This window comes from Pleurodeles waltl, chromosome 1_1, assembly GCF_031143425.1.
Source record: "Pleurodeles waltl isolate 20211129_DDA chromosome 1_1, aPleWal1.hap1.20221129, whole genome shotgun sequence".
Classification (NCBI taxonomy): Eukaryota; Metazoa; Chordata; class Amphibia; order Caudata; family Salamandridae; genus Pleurodeles; species Pleurodeles waltl.
In genome coordinates, this window is record NC_090436.1 from 432635379 (window position 1) to 432658224 (window position 22846).

The 22846-nt window shown below is 41.8% G+C and overlaps 1 protein-coding gene and 1 long non-coding RNA gene across 3 annotated transcripts in view; one reads left to right on the forward strand and one right to left on the reverse strand.

Moving 5' to 3' along the window:
• The window catches only part of MAP1B (microtubule associated protein 1B), a 362796-nt gene that overhangs the window by 260996 nt on the left and 78954 nt on the right, over positions 1-22846 (reverse strand). The window lies entirely within an intron of this gene.
• The window catches only part of LOC138284905 (uncharacterized), a 234963-nt gene continuing 227672 nt past the window's right edge, over positions 15556-22846 (forward strand). For both annotated transcript variants that reach the window (XR_011201471.1, XR_011201472.1), the window contains exon 1: positions 15556-15683. This is a non-coding gene — a long non-coding RNA (uncharacterized lncRNA). The remainder of the gene's footprint in view (positions 15684-22846) is intronic.

A 22846-nucleotide genomic window follows, 5' to 3' on the forward strand; every position in this document is an offset into this window, starting at 1 on the left:
ATCTATCAGGCCTTAAACCAGCTTCTACTTTTACACCTTATTTAGATACAGTAGGACCTGAAGTAAAAATCTTCGAAAATGTTGTGACAGAGAAGATTCAATCATTGTTGAAATTTGTTCCTAAACCTTATTTCAATTTAAATAAAGGTGAATATCAGGCTTTCCAAAACCTACAAAAATATAAGACTACCACAGTCAAGCCATGTGATAAAGGAGGTGGTATAGTACTTATAGATACCAAAGCATATAAATATAAAATCGTGACTATGTTAAATGATCCTCAATACTATCAAAGAACAAGCAATAACTGGCAAGAACGGGTGAAAAGAGAAATTGCCCAAATCACCAATGAGGCATTCGATAGTGGACTTATCTGCCACCAAGAACTACAGTATTTGAACCCTGTGAAGACCAGGACTCCAGTATTCTACGGTGTCCCTAAAATTCATAAAAACGCAACAGACCCTCCCATGCGACCCATAGTCTCCACTGTAGGAGCCTTAACAGAGCCCTTGTTTAAATATGTGGAGAACTTTTTGAACCCAAGGGTAGCTTTACTTCCAGCATACATTCGAGATACCAGCCACATCATCGCCAAACTAGAAGGACATTCCTTCAATCCGAACATTCAACTATTAGTTACAATGGATATCGAAGCACGATTTATAGACAATATCTTCTTTATCTGGACAGGTGAAGAGGAAACCCTATTGGAATTCAGTCAGTGGATCAACTTATGTGATCCCAATCTCAAGTTTACTTTCCATACTAGTAGAAGTAAAGTTGAATTTCTAGATCTCTGGATAGGTCATAACAACTCTCAACTTCAAATGTCACTATTTGTCAAACCTACAGCGAGAAACACGATCCTTTACTTTGACAGTTTCCACCCCACTAGTCAAAAACAAGGGATACCCTTCAGCCAATTTCTGCGGGTCCGTAGAAATTGTTCCAGCTTATCTGACTTCGAACATCATGCTCATATATTACAACAAAAATTCCTACTGAGAGGATACCCTAAGAAATTGATCAGAGACTCTTACAAAAGAGCCAAATATTATAATAGGACCAGTATGTTCGAGAAGCAAAGTAACAATAAAAAATCTACGTCCACACTGGTCTGTGTGATCCAACACTCTAATCTGAATGAAAAAATCAGAAACATAATCCTCTCCAATTGGAATATCCTTAATAGCAACCTTAATCAAGTCCCACTAGAACGTCCTCTCCTATCTTTTAGGAAGAACCAGAATATCTCCAATAAACTAGTGAGGGCATCTCTGCCTAAAATGAAAAAAGATTCTGCCAAAAATCCATATGCGGAGATCGACCGATCAACGGCAACCTCAAATGTGGCAACTGCAAAGTTTGCCCTAGAGCAATTGTAGGCGAATCCTTTTCTTGGAAAGGCAACAACTACGCGCTTACAGATATGACAAACTGCAAAACTGCTAATTGCATTTATTTGATCAGTTGTCCATGCCCCTTACTTTATGTAGGTGAAACAGGGAGGGAAGTCAAAATAAGAATATTGGAACATATGTCGAACATCAGAAATGTTAAAGAAAGTGCCCCTCTAGTATCCCATTGGAAACAGTATGGACACCAAGTAGATGATCTCACCTGGACTGTTCTGGAAAAAATCAAGAAAGCTGGACAGGTAGAGGATCATAAAATAAGGAAAAAACAAGAAGTCTTTTGGATATTTACCCTAGATAGTTGTACTAAAGGATTGAATGAACTTATCCCCTGGGAAAACGCAATTACTTGAATAACATACATCTTATCTGAATTATTGCCGGTGTTTCTTGATGTTCCACTGAGTTGTGAGTGGTATCATCATACTTAGAAATATATATACATTGGTAATTTGTGTGTATTTTTTATTCCTCACTATTTCCTATTTTTCTTCCCAATCTTTTTCTTATTTTTATCTTTTTCTCACTTTATTCCATAATATGTTCCTTTCACTGTATTCATACTTTTTCCCTTTCTTATCTCTTATTTCTATCTATTCTTAATTTTAATTTTAATTTTAATTTTAATTCTATTCTAATTCCCAATCCTTAACTTTTATACATTATTCCATTAATTTCCTCTATATTTACATATCTCTCTTTCCCCTCCATCATTATTATCATTGTCTATCAGTACCCCATTGCTATATTAAAGAGAACTTGAGTGCCTTTTGTCATCTACTCGGCTGCTTCTATATAGCCGGTAACCTAGCAATTAATGCTTTCTAGTAAAGTGTACTTGTTACCTTAATTATTTCCATCCTTACTAGATAATATCGCCGATAGTACATTTTTATAGCCAGCTTAGCTCTCTTTTCTCCCTTAGCGCCTTTTAGCGTCCAAGTCCTTGATAGGTATGCTTTGCGTCCCGTTCGAGCTATGGCACGCCAGAATTCCAACATGGCGGCTCCAGGAGACCGCAAAGGTGCATCGTGAGGCCGCGGTCTAGTTTAGCTCAGACACCAATTAGCTGCACTAATATAACTTCGTGGAGCCGCGGCCGCCGATGCTTATTGACCAGCGAGGAGGGTACTAGCGTATCGGTGAGTCCTTTTCCCTTCGCTTTGAAATACGTCTTAGGTGACCCGAGCTCGGAGAAAGCCCTTTTGGACTTCTCCATGTTTCGGAAGATTTATATTCTACCAATGCGGTACTTTTTCAAAATCTTTAATAATTTTAGGCTACCCTAACTATAACTATATTTATACGTCTAGGACTATCATCCAAAGCCTCACTAACTCGGAGACAGAGAAAAGATCATCGAATAAAAGCTATTAGCTCAATTTGTTTCAGGTACGGCAGGTAACCAGAAGCGCTTATATATTTTTGCTTTAAAGTCCTTACTTCATAATAGACTCTAGAGTTAACAATTAATACTGTTAAAATCTTATATATTTCGCCATTTAGCCTCTCTCATTGGAATGTAAGCATATACCTTTGTACCTTCATATATTTGTTCACTGTTTTACATTGCAGTCAGATCATCTCCTCCTATTACACCAGATGGTTGCATGCCTCTACAAAAGATTAGAACAACTATATAGTAGTAGTACTGTCTGAACTTCCAGCCAAGATAATTCAAGTAAGTTAGCAAACATTTATCCTATGGAAGTAACCTCACAACATACTTGGGTGTATGTCTCCACAGCTATGAGATAAAAGATTTAAGCACCAGTGCACAGAGTACTATCCCACCATACTTTAACTATTTCACTAACTAACATAATTAATACAACTACTGCTAGCCATCTATCTTGATTTCTCTATCTACACTCTCTATCTGTCTTTCTGGTTTATCCTCATATATTAATATATACTTTTTCATTTAACTTTCCATCCCCTTATTATTTTCCTATTTTCTTCTTTTTAACTACCATTTTCATTGCTTTCTAGTCTCTACACTACCTATATGTAGAAATATATATCCAGACTGAAAGGAATTCGCTGTGAGTTGCTGAATTTCGATTTTCCTAAATTAACCTGGTGGGAGTGCGCTTTCACAGAGAGGACGCTTTTGTTTAAAATAAATCACCGGCTGGTCCAGCCAGGAAAGCAGCACCACTGTGTTCTGAGCAGGTCGGTGTGACTAAAATGGATTGTCACACTTCGAGCAGCAGGTTGGAATATATGCAGCTAATTTGAAAATTCACGTCGAATTCGCCGACTAAGGAATTGTATTCTTTTCATGATTTTGTCTGGCTCCAGCAACCCACTTTGGGTGCAACTACAAATGCGCAGGACTACCGTAACCAGCATGCACTTGGGCTGGTACTTGAATATATTAATCAGGTGCTTGCAATTGAATTTGCTGAACGAGCCAGGTATGTGGTCTTTAAAAGGAATGAGAGTCTGGCACACATCCAGCAATGGCTGCACCTACGAGGGTGATATATTTTTTAGTTTCTCTGCTGATGAGGGGATCAACCCCGAAACACGTGTCCAGAGATGTTTTTTCGATATAGGCCTGAATTTTGAAAAGACTGAAAGGAATTCGCTGTGAGTTGCTGAATTTCGATTTTCCTAAATTAACCTGGTGGGAGTGCGCTTTCACAGAGAGGACGCTTTTGTTTAAAATATATATATATATATATATATATATATATATATATATCTCGAAACCAGTAACTACCGGGTTGCTAACAGTATCATTTGAGTACATAACCATATATTCTTTCTTTATCAGATGACATGACTATGCGATCCAAACGTATCAAGCGTCTAGTGTTCAATCAACTTTAAAATCTGGCTGCTAAAACTTGATCTTTATCGTATTATATTAATGGGAATGGCCCTGAAGAAGGTGACCTATAATCACTAGGAACACCGAAACGCGCGTAGGCCGTCAGTCCCTCAGCACATCCTTGCTGTAGCGTTGCCACTCCGACTCGTTTTCTCTCTTTTTTAAATATAGATTTAAATATAGACTATTTTTGTATTAGACTATTACTTATATATATTTATCAGCTATCGAGTATTGCTTGTTCCTGTATGTATATATATTTTGTATTTTTTCATTAATTGTGTGGTATCTGTAATATGATCTCTTTTCACTGTATTATATTGTTTACTGTTGGGTAGTTTGAATGTGGCGTGCTTGAACTAGATTTTTTTGTTCATATATTTAGATATTTTTTATATTTCTTGATTATTTGTTTATTCACATGATTTGATTAAAGGTTTTCGCTTTGTATTTCGTTTATTTTCCCTTGTGATTATTTGTCTTGGTTTAGCAGTCAGATATCATTATTTATTACTTACTGATTGATTTGAATTTATCATAATATATGAATCAGTCCCTATATGGATTTACTTCTGAAGTTTATTATATCTTCAGATACATTATTATTGTAGCTCATGCTGTAGTTTTTTCTCTCACCCATTTTTCCCTGATCGAGCTACTTGCATCTATCTAGGGAACCCCCTTATAGTTATTCTCTGACTGCCTATGTGGCCATCCCTCCGTGGACCCTATTATGAGAAATATTGTTTCCGCCCGCCGGCCCAGCAGGAAACTCACCACAACATTGATGCTGGTTCGTAATCGAGCCAGCGGCAATGTTGGGGTTGTGTTGGGTGCAACAGTACCTGTTGCGCTTTTCACTGCCCATAATTCGGGCAGTGAAAAACGCAACAGGGCTGTCCATGGGGGCCTCTGCACTGCCCATGGCAAGTGCTTGGGCAGTGCAGGGGCTTGGCATGGGCAGTGCAGGGGCCCCTGAGACCCCCTTTCTGCCAACCTTTGCATGGTGGTCGGACCTCCATGCAAAAGCTGGTGGAAAGGGGACTCGTAATCCAGAGGGCAGCACTGCTTGCAGTGCTGCCCTATCGGATTACGACTGCTTAGACCACCAGGCTGACGACTGACGGTGCCGGCGGTCTGACCATGGCGGATCCGCCACGGTCATAATGTGGAAGTTAGACCATTATGATGGTGGGCCGACCACCACTGCGAGTGTGGCGGTCTTAAAACCGCCACACTCGTAGTGAGGACCTTAATGTCCATTTGCCATTTCCCAGCAGATTGACGGAAAGTCCTAGTTTGCGAAAAGATAAAACATCAAACACTCATCCATTGTGATGAAAGGGCAATAGCTGCTGGGTTATGAGATATGTAAACAGATGCTCGCAAGATGCCACGCCACTATAGTACCAACAGCTTCAACTTGTTCATGACTCAGCCACCTGGCTGACTTGAGCCTGAAGGAGTCCTAGAAATGTATCCACCACAAGCGAGATCCTAATGTGGCCAAACAGTAAGTGGGTCACTGGCAGAAAGCCTCTTCAGTAATGAAGCACTGTGTTTCCATTACACATTGTGATGATTGTAGGAACGTTTAATGGGCTCTGAAGGACAACGTGCCAGGACTGATGAGACAAGTAATCCTTCTGACAGACAGTCCTTCCGTGGCAATTACATTCCAAGGACAGGATTGTATTTGACGCAGTGGCAAATAATTGAATATTTTATCATTATCTGCTATCATTGGCGAGCACACTCTTACAAATGTCATGTCATCTGACTATTCTGTGTGCTTATTGTTTTTGGGGCTATGCGAATGTGTATTCTCTCAGTTATTCTGCTTGTTTGATTTGATCCTCCAGATGCTGTCTGTATGGAGTCTGGTATGTTTGGGGGCCCTTACTCAAATACCAGCTGGCCCTACACATTTTCAGTAGTGCTCACACACACACCCACACACAACCAGAAAAACCAGGCAAACATACAATGCTGTTCTGTATTTTCTACACATTTGGTAAGCATGTGATGAATGATTGCCATTGCATTGCCTCAAGCTGCCTGATCAGAAGGAATTTGCTGAAAAGAGTTGTAGGAGTGAAATCTAGTATCATTGAGACTTGTTGACTTTAAAAACAATACATAATACACTTCTGAAGAAGATTGTAAATGTCCAGTATGTATGTCAGGGGCTACTGCGGTGCAGGTTGTTTTTTGGGTGGTTCGACTCAGTTTAGGCGCAATTGTGATACAATGAGGATGAAGTGCAACTTCTTAGCCCTGGTTAGGTTTGAAGCCAGCAGGAAGAAACTCTTCATGTTACTAAAGGTAAATCCCACACAGTCAGGCCACAGTGATTAGTTGAAGGGACTGCAGACAATCAGGAAATCCTTAGTATGCAACACTGGTACAACCTGCATTCATCACTAAACGCTGGTAACAGGCACTGACAGAGCAGGAATGCCATAGACTTTCATTGGCATGTAGATCCGGGCAGGTGAGGCTTGGGTTGGTTTCTTACTGGTTGCCATGTCGGCTCTGCTGGTGTTTCCTGGTCACCATGAGTTACTGGGAGAAGGTACAATTGGCCAGGAGTCACAGTCCTGAGCGTCAGAGGGGTTAATCCTCTGTGAGACTATCCGTGTGGACTGTGATTTATGCAGGAGGGCTGTGAAATGGGGGGATCACCAGTAATACCAGTACATTCAGTATCTCAGTCGGGACCATCTGTCCTCTGCACCACTGCCAAGGCTGCAGGGTGTCTGGGTATGCCACCAGCTGGATCCATGCAGAGGGAATTCAAGTATGGCCAGCTTATCTTCTGGCACTACACCACCAAAAACAGGCACAATGTAGGGCTGCAAGCTGCTGAGAAGAGCACAGCACCATGGAAACGTCAGCACCAGATGGCCAACTGTAACCATGCCATACTCATGCGATAGAACCACAGGAGCCATGAAACCTTTGGAAAGGGGCAGCAACTGTGCACTTCCCCAGATTATCTTCGACCCAAGAAGTGTAGGTAAGGATCAGTTCTGCCACAATGCAATGGCTTTCCAGTCTAGCGCGAACAGTACAAATGCAGATTATTAGTCACCGATCACGGGGCCTCATCTCCCATTGGCTGCTGGTCTTGTTTCCATTCACAAGCTACTACAGGGAATCCTTTATAAACTATAAACAGATCTTTTTATATATGTAACTCAAAATATATATTTATTGAATGTGTTTGGAATGTATTGTGTATGTAATGGACATTAAAGCTACATCTGAATTACTGTTGTCTCTCAACATCCATATAAGAACGTGGATTTGAAACATGCTCAGTTTGATGTTTTGCAGCCTATGGCGTTAAGTTCTGGAGGTGGTCCAGTTTGTTTACCATGAACCATGATGGGATATGTACCAAACACCAAATTCTTTAGAAAGGTTAGCAGCTCATGTAATTTCAGAAGCAATAGACAGCTGCCTTAGTCGAAATTATCCCATTACCATGAATGAGGCAGCGTCAACAATATTAAGGAGACAAAAGTGTTGATTGAGCTTTTCCAAGCCTATTTACTGCGCTCCTCTTGCTCCTGCCAAAGAGGATGGCATTGTTTCTTGATTCGCTCTGGGAAGGCCCAGAGTAAAGACAAACTGGAATTAATGCAGAGTAGGCGTTTGCCTCTTTTCAGACTGCATCTTCTTCAGACGAGCTGAGGAATAAACATTGATTTATCTTAAAAGCACATTGGCGGGAAACACAGCAGCCGCTGCTCAGCTCATTACAGTGCGCTAATATGAAAATATAGGCCACGCGTGCCTAACGCAACGCATACCCCTTAGTGCAAAAATGCCTTGGATTCCAAAGCCAGATTTGAAGACAGGCCTTGAGCCTGAATATTAATGTCCCCACCAGCTTTGCACACCACGGAGATGGAATTTGCATGTTGCCAATGGCGCAGGTTTTAAAAAGGACTCTAATTACGTCTGTGGCTGAGACAAACAGTGCTGTGACAGAGAGGGATTGGATTGCAGGAAAAGTGAACTAGTCATTCATGGCACTCACCCCAAGGACTGAGGATCCCAGTAAATGCTAGGTACGTCTGTCAGAGGGAAATCACAGTGTCAATCTTTTTAACCTCAAGAGGCTTATTAGTATGTCAGCGGAAGGATTTAGAAGAGACAAGTGGATAAAAAAATTGGAAAAGACAATATTCACAGAGAAAACAAAAAGAGCTGGAAACGAAAAAATATACAATATTTCCTGCAGGTGATTTTTCCAACAGCTTTAGGTTGAAAGTTTGAGTGCGAGGTCAAACTAGAACCCTTCTGCTCTGAGCGGAGGTCCTCACAAATGTACATTCTAAGGGGTCATTCAGTAACTCACTGAAATGAAGGTGATAAAATTAGAGAAAGCAAGACGACTGGAAGACTTATGCAAGCAAGAAAGCTTTTTGCTGGTTTTAATCTGGTTGGCAGTTGGTGGGTACCATTGCACATCAGGTAGAGTTGTGAGAAACTTCCTGAAAGATCCATGGGCCCAGTGCTTGGTATGAACTCTACCTCATTCCATACTTTAATTATATTTAATCTTATGGCTACATGGTTTTTGCTTACCAATCGCCCCCCTTTCACTCCATGGCAATCCAAACCAAATCAGAGCAGGTCTCAGTATATATTAGACAAGGAAGAATGGGCTATTGACTAGATTAGATTGTTCTTTTTTGGGATGTGATTATTGTAATTTGAAGTCACTCAAATATGGATGTATTGATCATCCACTGAAATAAGGAACGCTCAGTGTCTATGTGCATGTGTGTGTTATGTTCCTATCAAATGACACTGCACACACCATTGGGCCCAATCTGTCCTACCAAACAGAAAATGCAGCAGCAGCTCTGTATATGCTTATGAACTTTATGATGTCTTGTTAGGCCTGGCTGAGCTATGAGCTTTTTATCTTTATTACAAATACATATATATCAATGAAAAAAACAAAGGTTACAGGGGCATTATAGTTAGGCTCACTTTTTAAATGTACAAAAGCATAGGGTATAAGGTTACTATAACTCACTCCCTTGCTATGCACGTTTGTTTCGTCAAAAATATTACTTCTAAAGTTACACTGACGTTATCAACGAGGTTGTCAAAGATGTCATGAATGCTGTAATTTGTGGGGTAATTAGCAGCGCATGGCGAAGGCTCCAGTTATAGCAAATAGGGCACGAGTTCTAGTTACTTGAGATAACTAAAATATAACAGGTGAATTTCTGTAGTTTTGTATGTTTAAAATGTGAGCCTAACTATAACATCCCTGTAACCTTTGTTTTCTCAGCGAATTTCTTTTAAAGTAAAGTAATTTTCATTACTATACGTGAGTCCAACCACAGCTGCGGCAGCTGGCAGAAGGGCCAGTCCTGCAGCCAACTCCCAATAACCAACCAACCTAGCACCACGCAAGGCTTTTGGCCGTGTATGGTGGGGTTGGCTGCAGGGCCTGGCCTGCGGCCAGACCCTGTGGCCAACCCCCAACCACCCAACTCCATGCTGCGCACAGCCTTTGGCCATGTGCAGCATAAGTTGGCCGCAGGGCCTCTTCCCACCCCCCCTCCCCAGGCTGTTTCGGACCCAGGGACCCCATCCCCTGGGGTCCGGTCTTCTAAATATTTGTTTTTTTAAGGGGTAGTGGGTACCCAGTGACCATTGTTAGTACCGCAGGGAGAGCCTGAAGGCCATCGCGGTCCCAGCTGGCTTCCCACTTCCTGTGGGAGACAGTGTTGCTGTCACAGAGGGGGAGCTGTTAAAGATGCAGCTCCCTCTCTGTGAGAGCAATGTTTCCTCTGTTTCCCTGCCTGCATCCCTGCAGGCAGGAAAACAGAGGAAACCTCAGCTCATAGCAAGAGACAGCTGTTTAACAGTGCTCACTTGCTGGAACACGAGTGTTTGCTCTGACTTGGAGGGAGCTGTCAAAGCTCCCGCGAAGTTAGAGCAAGCAGCTTTGTCCCAGAGGTGGGCCCCCGATGACATAGCAGAAGCCGGCCCTGGGAGAGTGGCAGTCCCCAGAGTCATAATTTGCTGCTCTCCAACATTATTATTGTATCCCAGGGAGGTGGTGGTCCCCGGGGGTCCAAAACAGACCCCTTATTTTATTTAAATTTATCCCCAGGAGGTGGTGGTCACCGGAGCTCTGGGGAGTGCTGGGAGGGCCCCTCACCTCATTAGAAATTGTGCCCTGGGGAAGTGGCAGTCCCTAGGGCTGTGGGGAGGGGTGCAGGCAGCCCCCTACATTCCATTATTAGATATTGAGTCCAGGGGACGTGGCAGTCCCCGGTGCTGCAGAGGGGCGGGGAGCCCCCCCTGCATTTCATTACTACAAATGTGCCCTGGGGAGGTGGTGGTCCCCAGGTACCTGGGGATGCGGGGGGAGGAGGGGTGGGTGCCCCCCTTCATTTAATTAGAGATTAGGCCCAGGGAGGTGGCAGACCCTGGGCTGCAGGGGGGCAGGCAGCCCCCCACATTTTATTAGAGTTTAGCCCTGAGAGGTGAAGGGCCCCAGGGCTCCAGGGGGGCCACGTGGCTCCCCCCTGTATTTTATTAGAGATTAGCCCTTTGGAGGTGGCAGCCCCTAGGGTTGTGGGGGGGATTGTGGCCCACCCGCATCTCATTAGCCATTAGCCCCGGGAGGTGGGGGTACCCCCACATTTGCGTAGATGATAGCCCTGGGGTGGTGGTAGTTTCCTGGGCTGTGGGGTGGCCACATTCAAAATGTCAATGCCCCTGGGGCCTGGTCTATCTGGGGGCTTCACTGAAACAAGCGTGGGATTCCTCTGGGACCCCAGCACCAAAGCTAAGGGGTCAGGGTGACTCTACCATGTCCCCTTTTATTTTTTCACTTTTTTTGTGGGACTATGCAGAACCAAGTCCCAAGATAGCTGCCAACACTTCCTGGTTGAAGTTTTGGCAGCCAGTCAGATATCAGTACGGGACCTATGAATTAGCCGATGATCCATGTCCTTATATATCTATATTTTTTAAACTCTAATTTCTCCACAACTACTGAAGGGACTTACACCAAATCACAAAAAGCACTCTTTCTTTTCCAAGAGCTATCTTTCTGCTAAATTTGGTGTAATTCCATCCAGCAGTTTGGGCTATAGTTGTGTTCAAAATGTTGTAAATTCCCATTGACATAGAATGGGGGAAAAGTATTTAGGGACCCCCACCATTTCCTTAGGCCCTGATTGAATGATCACCCTGAAACTTTCACACACAGCAGCTGAACTGACACAAGTCGAAGTTTTGAAAATTACGTGAAGATTCGTCAAGCGACGCCCAAGTTATTGGCAAAACAAAAAACGCTCTGTCTGTAGAAAAAATGATCCTAACTATAACTACCTACTACCTCCTGTGGAGGTAAACTGGCGGTGTTGGCGGTCCAACCGTGGCACAACCGCCATGGTCGTAATGTGGTGGTCAGACTGCCGCAAAATTGGTCAGACCACCACTTTGGTGGTGGTCAGACAGCCACTGCGGCCCTGGCGGTCTCAAGACCGCAAGGGTCGTAATGACCCCCTTTGTCTATGGGAAAATTTGGTCTCAACTATGATAACTACCTACTGGCTATTGCCAGTAGGTGATATGTATATATATATATTTACATATAGGGTTTTCAACCAGCCCTCTTCATCCATTGGTGTGTTATGCACACTACAGCACACAACATGGGAGAAATGGATCAGCTCACTTCAGACATTGGATCATCACTGTGAGGGATGCCATTCTGTCCCTTCACAGGAGCACATCCATACACAAAACAGTTCCCTTCAGTGGCAGCAACAAGCTGGGCAATGTGTTCTTTTGAAAACAAAAACAAATTTGTTTTTTCGACATTTTTTAATACTGGTCAGGACTCAACAGCTCCCACCACAATGTTTTATTAAAGCCTTGGCAAAACAAAACAATCAAAAAACAACGAAGCAAAAAGCACTGGCATCTAAACTCAGACCAAGTGGCTTTGCCAATGCCTATTTATATTGTTTTGATTTTGTGCACATACACACGGTACATTCAATTTCATATTCTGTTGTTGACACCTTGTACAGCATTACTACTCCTTCTCTGAATGCATTCCACTTAAGTGATCAAAATTAGTGTTATTATCCTGTATTCAACGTGTCAATGGACACAGGGACAATATTAGTACCCATTCTATTTTCAACTGTTTCACTTATGATAGTACCATTTTAATTCAGATATCGTGCAACCATTTCATTGCATGATCGCGCAAAGAAAAAAAATGAAGCACTTCCCAAATAAGTTTCGAAAGTACCTAAAAATTCTATGTTAAATGAATATATTTATATTTAGTCTACTTATCCAGGTATAAAGTCTATCTGGCTGACTTGATCTATCACTCCCTGCTCTGTTGTGATTATTAGTGTATCTACTGATATTGTTTTGTAATGCAATTTTATCAGTGATTTGAAGACAATGAAAAACACATTTGTCTCAAGGCATAAATAATCATTACACGCTAAAATAGGATACAACCCTCTTAGAATAATTGTTAAGGATTGTCGGCTAAGCTCATATAAAGCATAATTCGTAGTTTGGTGAAGGAGTAATGACCAACACAGACCACTATCTTCGTGTTCTGAACCTAATATAAACCATTTCTTCCTTGTTATCTTACCAACTGGAGCCTCAAAACACTCTCTATCGCACTGAATTTCCTAGATAGGCATTCTAGAGCATTTGCTATAGAGTAAACATAGAAAGAAATCAATCACCTTATAAAAATATGCAGGAAGCTTCCTTTCTAATCAGGTTCCAACATATACCTTTAATCGTTGGATAGTTTAGTATTCTCTTTCCGTGTAAAGTCATCCAACATGAGTAGAGTGCTCTTCATGCACCTCACTCCTTTCCTTTCCAGCCTCATCCCTTACCAACTCTCTATACCTTTTCTCAAGCAATTAGAGGGTTTTGTGTGTTCTTTCCATCTCAAAATATAGTTTTAGTGTTGCCCATGTCTCCCACGTTCACACACAAGGCCACTCCAGCTGCAGTACCCAGCTGCCTAAATTCTCTCTGTTGTTTTCTTATGTGCTTCATTTGTTTTTTACCCGGACTCACCTCCTTTCTTACAGGCAGCAGCCAGAATTCTTTTCTAATGCTCTCCATCCTCGAGGCAGAAAAAGACCATTGAAACTGGCCTTTGTTTCTACTATGTATTCTATCCTATTTAGTCATCTCAGTGGGATCCCGTCAGACCCATGGTTCAGGAGATTGGTCAGACTTTTTTGTATAAAAACTCTTAGGGTCAGATCAGTAGCTGCACTTAGGTGAGTCTCCATTTTATCTACTCTGTTCTGTATAAATTGTTTATATTTTAGCAAATTATCGCAGGATCTTCTGTGGCATTTGAAATCTTCAGACAATGCCACCGGGCCTATTTGGGGTATTGCAAGATTTCCCATAACCTTCTCTTTCCTGCATGCAGCTTTCACATAGTTGAATTTTTCCAATTTATCATGTATTACATTTAACTAACATTTTAATTATAGCCAGTTTGGATGCAAATGAGGCCTTAGAAGACAATTCCTCCGATGATCCTACAATGATGTCTGGCTGCTACTGGAACTTTAGACTTAAAATTGACTTAAAATTGAGCTCTTTCTTAATTAGGTTACATCTTAGGACCTGGAGCCATAGATATGACTTTAACTTGTTTCTATTATTGATAGGTGTCCTGATTAGTCTATGTCTAGTGTGCAAGGAAGCAGTAATTGCAGTAATTTTCATTCTGATGTAGTCAAGTCAAACAGCAGCCCCATCACAGAACCTTCACTCATCACATACCTTGCTCCACTATTCCTGTAGGGTGATTGCTGCCCAATTAACTTTATCTTCTGAAGAGCAAGGGCCTACTGCAAGCATGGCATCTCTACAGATCACCTCTTCGGGCTCTTCAGGTGCTGTTTGTCTTGTGCGATGGTCAGTCAACCCGCCCAAGAAGATACTGCCCACCTGTATGAAGACGGCTTGCAGAGCCTATGAGGTGTGATGAGGTGGCTCATGGTCCGCTGCAGACACAGACCTCGCTGGGTCATCCCCAGCAACTACAGGAGACAAAGCAAGTCAGGACTAAACATGAAGTGCAGAGGTTCAAACTGTGGTGTTACTGGGGCCAGAACCCACAGACTAAGTAGTCTGCAGCACATGTGGTGTGTTTAGCAGGACTTCCCCTGGTGCATTAGTAGAATCTGCATGCATGGGTGTATGGTTACTGTGTGGAGTCCAGGGGTACTCTTGCAGAATTAACCACTGTAAGACTTGCTACTGCCTGTGTTTCATCTGTTCAAGCTCCCCATGTAAAATACATATAGTTGTATTATATATTTGTCTGTATTTTAGTACATTTTAGTACACACATTCTTGTAGATTACTGTATGTTTCAAGTTTTGTTCCACAATACATTTTACAATAATCTAATTATATTATATGATTATTATTATTATTATTATTTTGTGGTACTGTCATTGGCAGCACTGGCAATAGGGCCATGGCACCTATTTTTTTTTTTTACAAATTAAGTCCTGCAAGGAATTCCATCAAACTACTACCTGCATCAGAGCAAATGCTTTGCACGATTTGTGTGGCACAAACCAATAGTTGTAAAGGCGTTGATCAGTTTAATTCAAGTATTAAAAGAATGCACATTTGCAGTCATATAAAATCATTTCTCTTACTGGTTTTTAAAGTGGTCCCAGATACAGTATGGTCAGAGACTTATATTGTCCTATTTAGACCTCTGACACGTGTGGCAAAGTTTTCAACATTTTGATGCCAAAAAAATGAAGTTTTTTGCTGCAGCCACGTGACGTTGATGGCAATCATGTTTTATTGAAATAAGCATGCTAAGCATACATAATTCCTTTCCCAGAGTACACTTTGTTCTTTCGGAAAATAAAATAAATGTTTGCTTCATATGAACCCAGAGTATGCCAAGCGTCAAGCGCACTGGATTACTGTCTTTGTTCAGCATCCAAAATAGCCATTACTTTTTTTCCACAGACTCATTAAACTGGGATAACTAACATTAAAAATGCATAATTGTGTAGCTCAAGACGTTTTGCAGTGTGTTTGTAGCGTACTGCTTATATCCAGACCCTCATGGATGTTGTGATTTCACGATTTGCAAAAACAAAAATGCAAAATTTGGACTTTTGTACAAATCCTGTGATTATTACAAAATTCCTCTTGAAATCCTAAAGAAACCCTCGGTTCATCCTTTCTTTTATCAATACTGTGCTGCCGCGTTGGACAAGCAACAGAAGGCTGGACATGACAGAGGTGTTCCTCTCTCATTCTGCGTGGCTTCCCGCCTCCTGTGCACACTCACCGCCAGGAGGAAAAGACTGCAGGAGACCGGGACTAAGAAGGTATGTCAGCATCCTGGCCACTCCCCTGCGACACTCATCCTCTTGCTCACCCTCAGCCCTACTTACCGCCTCCCTGCCATGCAGTCTTCCTCGATGGCACCTCTCTCCTCTGCCTCCTGCCCTTCCACTTCTTCCCCCCGCAAGCAGTACCCCAGAGCTCCCCCCTAACACCACCACTATGCACAATTTTTAGCAGTGAGAACGACATAGGGGCCCATTACAACTTTGGCAGATGGAAAAGGCGGGCTGTCGAAGTCTCGATGGTCAGGCTGCCGCCAATGCGGCCGCCTTCCAGGGGGCCCCATTAGGAGATTCCCGCTGGGTCAGCGGGGGGAAACAATGTTTTCTGAACCCTGAGATGGTAATGAAGGACCATATTACACTTGTTTCTCGTTAAATGTTTTGTTTGAAAATGTTATGATTTGTTCATGTTTTTAGTACACTTCACAAAGATTTACAGGGTTTGATCTTCATCTGTTTGCTATTCATTGTTTTCCTGAGACTATAAATCAAATTTTAAATGCAAAGCTCTTTGTAAGGAAACTAAAAACAGGCATTCTAAACTGTGTTTAACTGTTGTATTTGTTTAAGGAATCTAAAAATCCTGCAAATGAATTTAGCACTGTGAATTATGGGACATAATTCACAGTTAGATCCCTGCTCTGAAATACCAGCTTTGAAACTACTAACAAACTTTCAATAAGAAGGTTTAACCCTGCAATCTTTCTATCTATCTATCTATCTATTCACTGAAAAAACAAAGGTTACAGGGAAGTTATAGTTAGGGTCTGAATTTACTTGTACAAAACCATAGAAATTCAGCAGAGTTCTTTCAAATAACTATAACTCACGCCCTAAGGTAAATATAACTCACGCCCTTGCTATGCACAGTTTTCGTATCAATAATTTTATTGCAAATGTTGCAGTCATAATATTAAAGATGCCATACAATATCTTTTCAATGATATAGTATGTGGAGTAATTAGCTGTGCATGGTTAAGGCGTGAGTTATAGTTACCTTAGGGCATGAGTTAGTTACTTGAAAGAAATCTAACTATAACTGCTGAATTTCTATGGTTTTGTATGAGTAAATTCAGAACCTAACTATAACGTCCTTATAACCTTTTCTTTTTCAGTGAATTTCTATAGTTTTTAATGTAAAGTAATTTTAATTATACATTATTCCAAACCCAGCCTTGCACAGACTTATAACCTCCTAATCCTGCACAACACACGGCCTTTGTCCATACGCAGCGCAGGTTGGCCATAGGGCCTGTCTCTGTCAGTGGATCTGTAAATGCGTGAGTGTCTGAGTGTATGAGTCTATGAGTGGGTCTGAGTGGGTGCATGAGAGTTTGAGTGGGTGTGTGAGTGGGCGCATGAGTCTCTGAGTGCATGTATGAGTGAATGAATCAGTGTATGAATGAGTCTGTGGTTTTTCTTTCAAATGTTTCCATAACCGTGAATATTTTGCAACTAACTTGAGAAATTTGTAATTTTCACAAATATCATGCATGGTGATGCAAAACTATTTTGAATCCCATAATTTGCCCCTAAAACACACCTATATCACACCCCTGGGTCAGGGTACCATCACCCTGACCTCATATACCACTTTCAATTAGGATTTTCATCACTGGGGACTGTGTCCTATGAAATAAAATGGCAGGTTCAACTTTCTAGTCGGGTTGCGGTCAGCCAATTATAGCACTTCTTTTGGCACACACATTTGTGAAAATTCACGAATTTTCGTGAAACGTTTGCAGAATAATTATGAATGCACTGTGGCCAGAGATATCTAAATGTATTTTCCCTTTAATGTCTCAAAAACTACTGAACGGATTTACACCAAATAATTGAAAGCACAATCTGTGTAGTGAAAGCTAGTTTCCTGCCAAATTTGGGGTAATTCCGTCCAGTGGTTCGGGCTGCAGTCGTGTCTAAAGGTCCTATGGGAATTAACATGGGAAATGCAACTTTTTTGACCCCCCTTTTTTCTCGGCCCCCGCTTGACGGATCTCCCTGAAACTTTCTGTGCAAAACAAGAATCACCAGGGCACTTTTGTGGAAATGTTCATGAAGATTCATCAAACGGCGCCAAAGGCATAGGCAAGTTAAAAAATGCTTTTCGTATGGAAACATGGTCCTAACTATAACTACCTAGTGGCAACTGCCACTAGGTTTTATATATATATATATATATATATATATATCACTGCACCACTTCCGACAAGCTCATGTCTTGATCAGGAGTCGTGATGGAATAAAGTCTTGGCTGACCAAATATAGAGTATAGGCCAATGGTGTCCAACATAGTCTATGAAGGGTCAGATCCATGCCATGTTTTTAGGATAACCACTAGCTATTAAAATAAGCAGTATATGAATTATTTGTATGCAAATTTATCTTCTGTGGAAGTTCAGAAGATCTAGCATGGATGTGGTCCTCATCGGCCTAAGCTGTGGTGACAACTTTACAGGCGGAGCACAAGTGAAACATGACAATGCTTAAGGGGAGTTTTAGGGCACAAGGAGTGATGCTAACAGAAAGTCTAGAGGGGAGTCTCTCTCATGGTTTACTACGTGGTGAGAGACCAAAAGAAAAGAATACTCTCTAGATTTGTTCTATGGATAGTTGGTGAAAATCTTGTAATTAAACGGGAGGAAAGGAAATAAAACCGTAATACCAAATTTTAGCCCCTAATAAGATGTGGAGCATCAGCAAAAACATATTTCCCTATTGACCCAGGTACGAAGAGAAGGTGCAGATTAAAAATGCTAGCTGTGCAAGAAAACAAAGGGGAGAAGGAACAGACAGGGAAGCAGTCAAAATGCACAGTGAAAAAAAAAGAATGAAAAGGGACCGTGGTGGCAAAAGCAGGGTTTTCAGGATCCCGCCAGTAAGCCTTTCATCTTATCTGGTCACCACGCTGTACTTACCTCCATGGCATGTCAATTTGTCATTTTTGTTAGTGCTAAAAGCATTACTTAGCAGACTGCATTATTCAAGCCAATCTGCAGCACATCATACATGCCAAGATCGAATCTAGGAAAAAAGGCATTAGCCTTAGCCAGCTTCCAAGCCATCCTATTATCTGAGGCGCTCACATTTGACAATTAACTTCATCATACCCTTCCAGTCTCCAGGGATCCCCTGTTCACAACCTGTCACCCATCTGGAAGTGCTCTTTCCCTCTAGCACCCACCCCCATGGCATCTTTTTAGCTCTTTCAGAAAATACGATCTATTGGTTATGTTGTCCATTACGACATTAGGGCCCAGGTCACATGACGCGCTCTTGGAAAGTGCTGTTTTAAGGCATGGTGAGTCAGGGTTTATGCTAATTGGCTACTGAAAAATGTACACCTAGGGTCGGGATATTTTATGATCATTGGCAATTGCAATTTTGGGTCCAATTGACAAATGAAAATGGAAATGTACTCCTGTAGGATTACAGCGATGTCAAGAATATTTTGTTACTTGGGACGGTGTAACTGTCAGTGTGAAATCCATGTTCTGCCATTGACAAAGCTTTTTTGCAATAATAATTATAGATAGTGTGCACAAGCACATGCAAAAATGTCGTAAAGTGCATTTGCTTTTGCAATTTTTGTTTGTTTTTGTTAATTTTCATAAAGGATAATGGTTTCCCCCTTGCAGGAACCTCTACATCGATACACCACCATTTGTGGGGATGTTCCCTTTGCATTCAAACACTGGGTAGGGATTTACTCCTGCCATATCCAGGGATGAAATGTACCTGCCAAAGGTTTGGGAATACCCACAAATTAGCAAATTGTAAACTACCCCACATGCTAGCAAAACTAACTGCTTGTACTGGTTTATTATCAAACACTCATCGGTTTCTATCTCTAACATAAAATCCTGATCTTATCGCTACACCAACATCAAGATTAATGATATACTGTGTCGGGCTCATCTAGCACGTGCTGCAAAGATGCATTGGCAACATGCAGAGCTTAACAAATCAAATTCAGCAAGTAAATAAATGAGTGCTTATCTGCGTGGGCAGACAACCTTGCAGTGGATTGCCCACAACTCACCCATAGAGAAGAAATTCTAACAAAAACAACACAACACACAAACAGCACAATACAATAACATAGCAAAAAAACAATGGAACATACCAGAACTGCACAGAATATAAACATAGCCACTACAGAACACAACACACCAACGAAACTGCAACACAGCCACAGTATAATACAACAATGCAAAGAAAATCAATGCAACCATGCAAACCAGGGAACGCCCATCTTGAAAGCCTCATCTATTCCTTAACACCAGCCTCCAGGCATGGCTTCTCTGACGGCGCCGAGTCCCATTTGGATGTGCTCTCTCTTTCTAGGCCTGGGTTTTGACAGCACCGCAGTCAAACAGAACAATATACATAGAGTGGGCTTTATGTCCACCCCATTCAGTCTCATTCTTCAGCCAGCCTCTTTCAGCCATTGGCATGACACCTTGTCAGTCGTGTCTTAGCTCACCTCCATGGAGTATTCGTCTCTGGACTAATGCCACTGGTTGTTTAGATGTATCCTTCTGCCTCCACTCTAGTGCTCGCTATGAACTGCATGATGGACTACTTTACGCCTATAGCCCTTTCTGCTTGCTTTGCTGGCTCTCACTTGTGTGTATCAGTCTGATGTGCTAATACTGCTTATATTACCACATTAAAGCCAGACCTATTGGCTTTGCCAATGCTTGTTATGATATGATGTTGAGAAAAACACTCAGAGGGACTACATTCAGACTACCATACTGCACGTCCACATTTACATAACAAATGATCTAATGAAAGAGTTCTTTGGCCCACTGTCTAGAGTGCGATTACTCTTAAACATAGGATGGGCCCCATGGGGGTGGTGTCTGCACGGACACCCAACCCCTGGGTTTTCAGACAGTTTGAGGCAATCTAGACCCGCACAGCGTCTGTGATTGATCCGTTTAGAAGAGTGGGAGGAGTCAGAGGAAGAAGCGCGCGTTACCACAGGCCACAGGTTTTAGTCACGGTAAACGTGCACTGTGGTCCTGTCAGGTAGGGAGTGAGTGTACAGAGAGGTGTAGCAAAAAATGATTGTTCCCTCTTTCCCTCCCCCTGTATTTTGTATTTTTTTGCCTATTCTAAAGATCTTATTGGTAACGTTTTTTAATAATCCTTGCATGATGTGTGTTCGGCTGCTTTTGGTGCAATCTTTCATTTGTCGCTTAGGGCAGATGGCAGAACAGCTTAAGGATCACGCAATGGGCTGGAAGAGTTGGGTCAGGGCACCGCAGACCTTAGCAGAGGGGCACAGGGAAGAGATGACTGGGCAGGCTTTAGTGCACAGTGAATGACATGAGAGAGGATGGTGAGATAAAGGTTTGGATGATTCGGTGGGTAGTTTATTGTTTGGGGGTGATTAAGGGTGGGGGTGGGTGACAGTTTTAACACTGTTTTATCGAGGATGAAAAATGTTAACTTTGTAAGATATTTAAAGTTTTGACTGTTTCTCCTGTCCTAAGAAAGCGCCCTTTTGGTCGAATTGCATTCGGGTCTTTATGCGCCATCTTCTTCTGATAGTCGTTTCTAAATTCCTCAAGCCGCGGCGACCGCCATACATATCTACTTATGCAAATTCACAGTTTCACACCAGGGGAGAACGGATTCACACATTCTCCTTTCAGGAGAAGAGGCTGATCTCTGGCCCGGAGAAGGGCAAAGATTAAAGGACTGCAGCTCTGGCGCGTGAGGGGACATGAATATTTGATGCCTCCCACACTCGGCCACTTAATGGCTTCTCAGTTTCCTCTCGGGGCCTCGGCAGTGAGGCAGGATGCTGTTTTTGTTAATCTGCGCCAGCCCCGGGAGCAAGAAAGGATAAATAAATCATTTTTGAGCTTTATTTTTAAACATCCCTGACTGCAAGTGCAGGGTATTTTGGTCTGTAATCTCATTTTGAACATGACGATATTGCAGGGATGCTTATATTAAAAATATTGCCAGCGCATCGAATCTGTTCGCTGTGCTGGGGAGCACTGGATACCTTCATTGTGAACGCGCAGTCAGTTTGAGCTGTGAAGTGGAGCTGAAAGTATTGATTCAAAATAAAATGTCATTAAACGAAAGCAAGAAATATTGTTAAAATAATTGGTTTCTCCAACAAAAGGAACTGCATCGACTTCATACAGCATACGCACTTGAAAGTACATTTTCCAATTTATTAAATAAACCGACAAACAAGCTCGGATGCCCCACAAATGTTAGGAGGACACTGGATTCAGGCTTGCCTAGACCATACATAAACATGCTGGCTATATTTTTTAGTTCTCATTTAATATTTTGCTGTGTTGCCAATTTAAGCCCCGGATTGAGAAATTCGGAAAAGAGTGTTTAGCAGAGACCACCGATGTCATAAAGAATACTTTAGTGTCCTTCTGACCGTCTTCATGTTTATCTTTGCAGTAGAATTTCTTTAAGATTATTTTCATTACATTTAACACAATTGCTGACGTTCATTTGTCACATCACGTTGATGCTTTTGTTAATACCATCATGCAGGAAGAGGAGAGCAAACCAAAGTAGGCCACCCCTGCTGGGGCGCCCCCGGGGTCGTCCTTGTGCTCCTGCTACTAGTCAGTAGCTAATTGTTCTCATTTTCTTCAATTTTTAGTGTTGGGTCTGTTTCATTTATTTCTCATTAACATCTATTTTAGACAATTGGCTTTTGCTATGGAAAGACATCAATTTACAATTAAGAGAAGCACCAGGTCCAGGCAAGACCTTCAAAGTCTCTTTACAAAAGATGTGTAGAAAAAACCTAATTTCACAGTTGATGCTGCTTTATTAAAGCTTCAACTCTTCTTTCAGAAGGTGGAAGACTACTATGAGCACATGATATTATATTAAACCTTGAGCCCAAACACCTGTTTGGAATTATTATCCTTCTGGCTAATCTTTTAATCTTGGGCATACTCGATGTTAAGGCCTGACTTTTTTTTCTAAATCAGTTTTATTCAGCAAGGTGTCCATAAACTCACTTTTCCTGGTTTCTGAATATTTTCTCTCAATATTTCATATGTTCCTCTACCATGGTGCACATTTAAGTGTCTGAATTAATTAATTTATTTCTAAAGCACAAAATTTACTCAAATATATTTTGG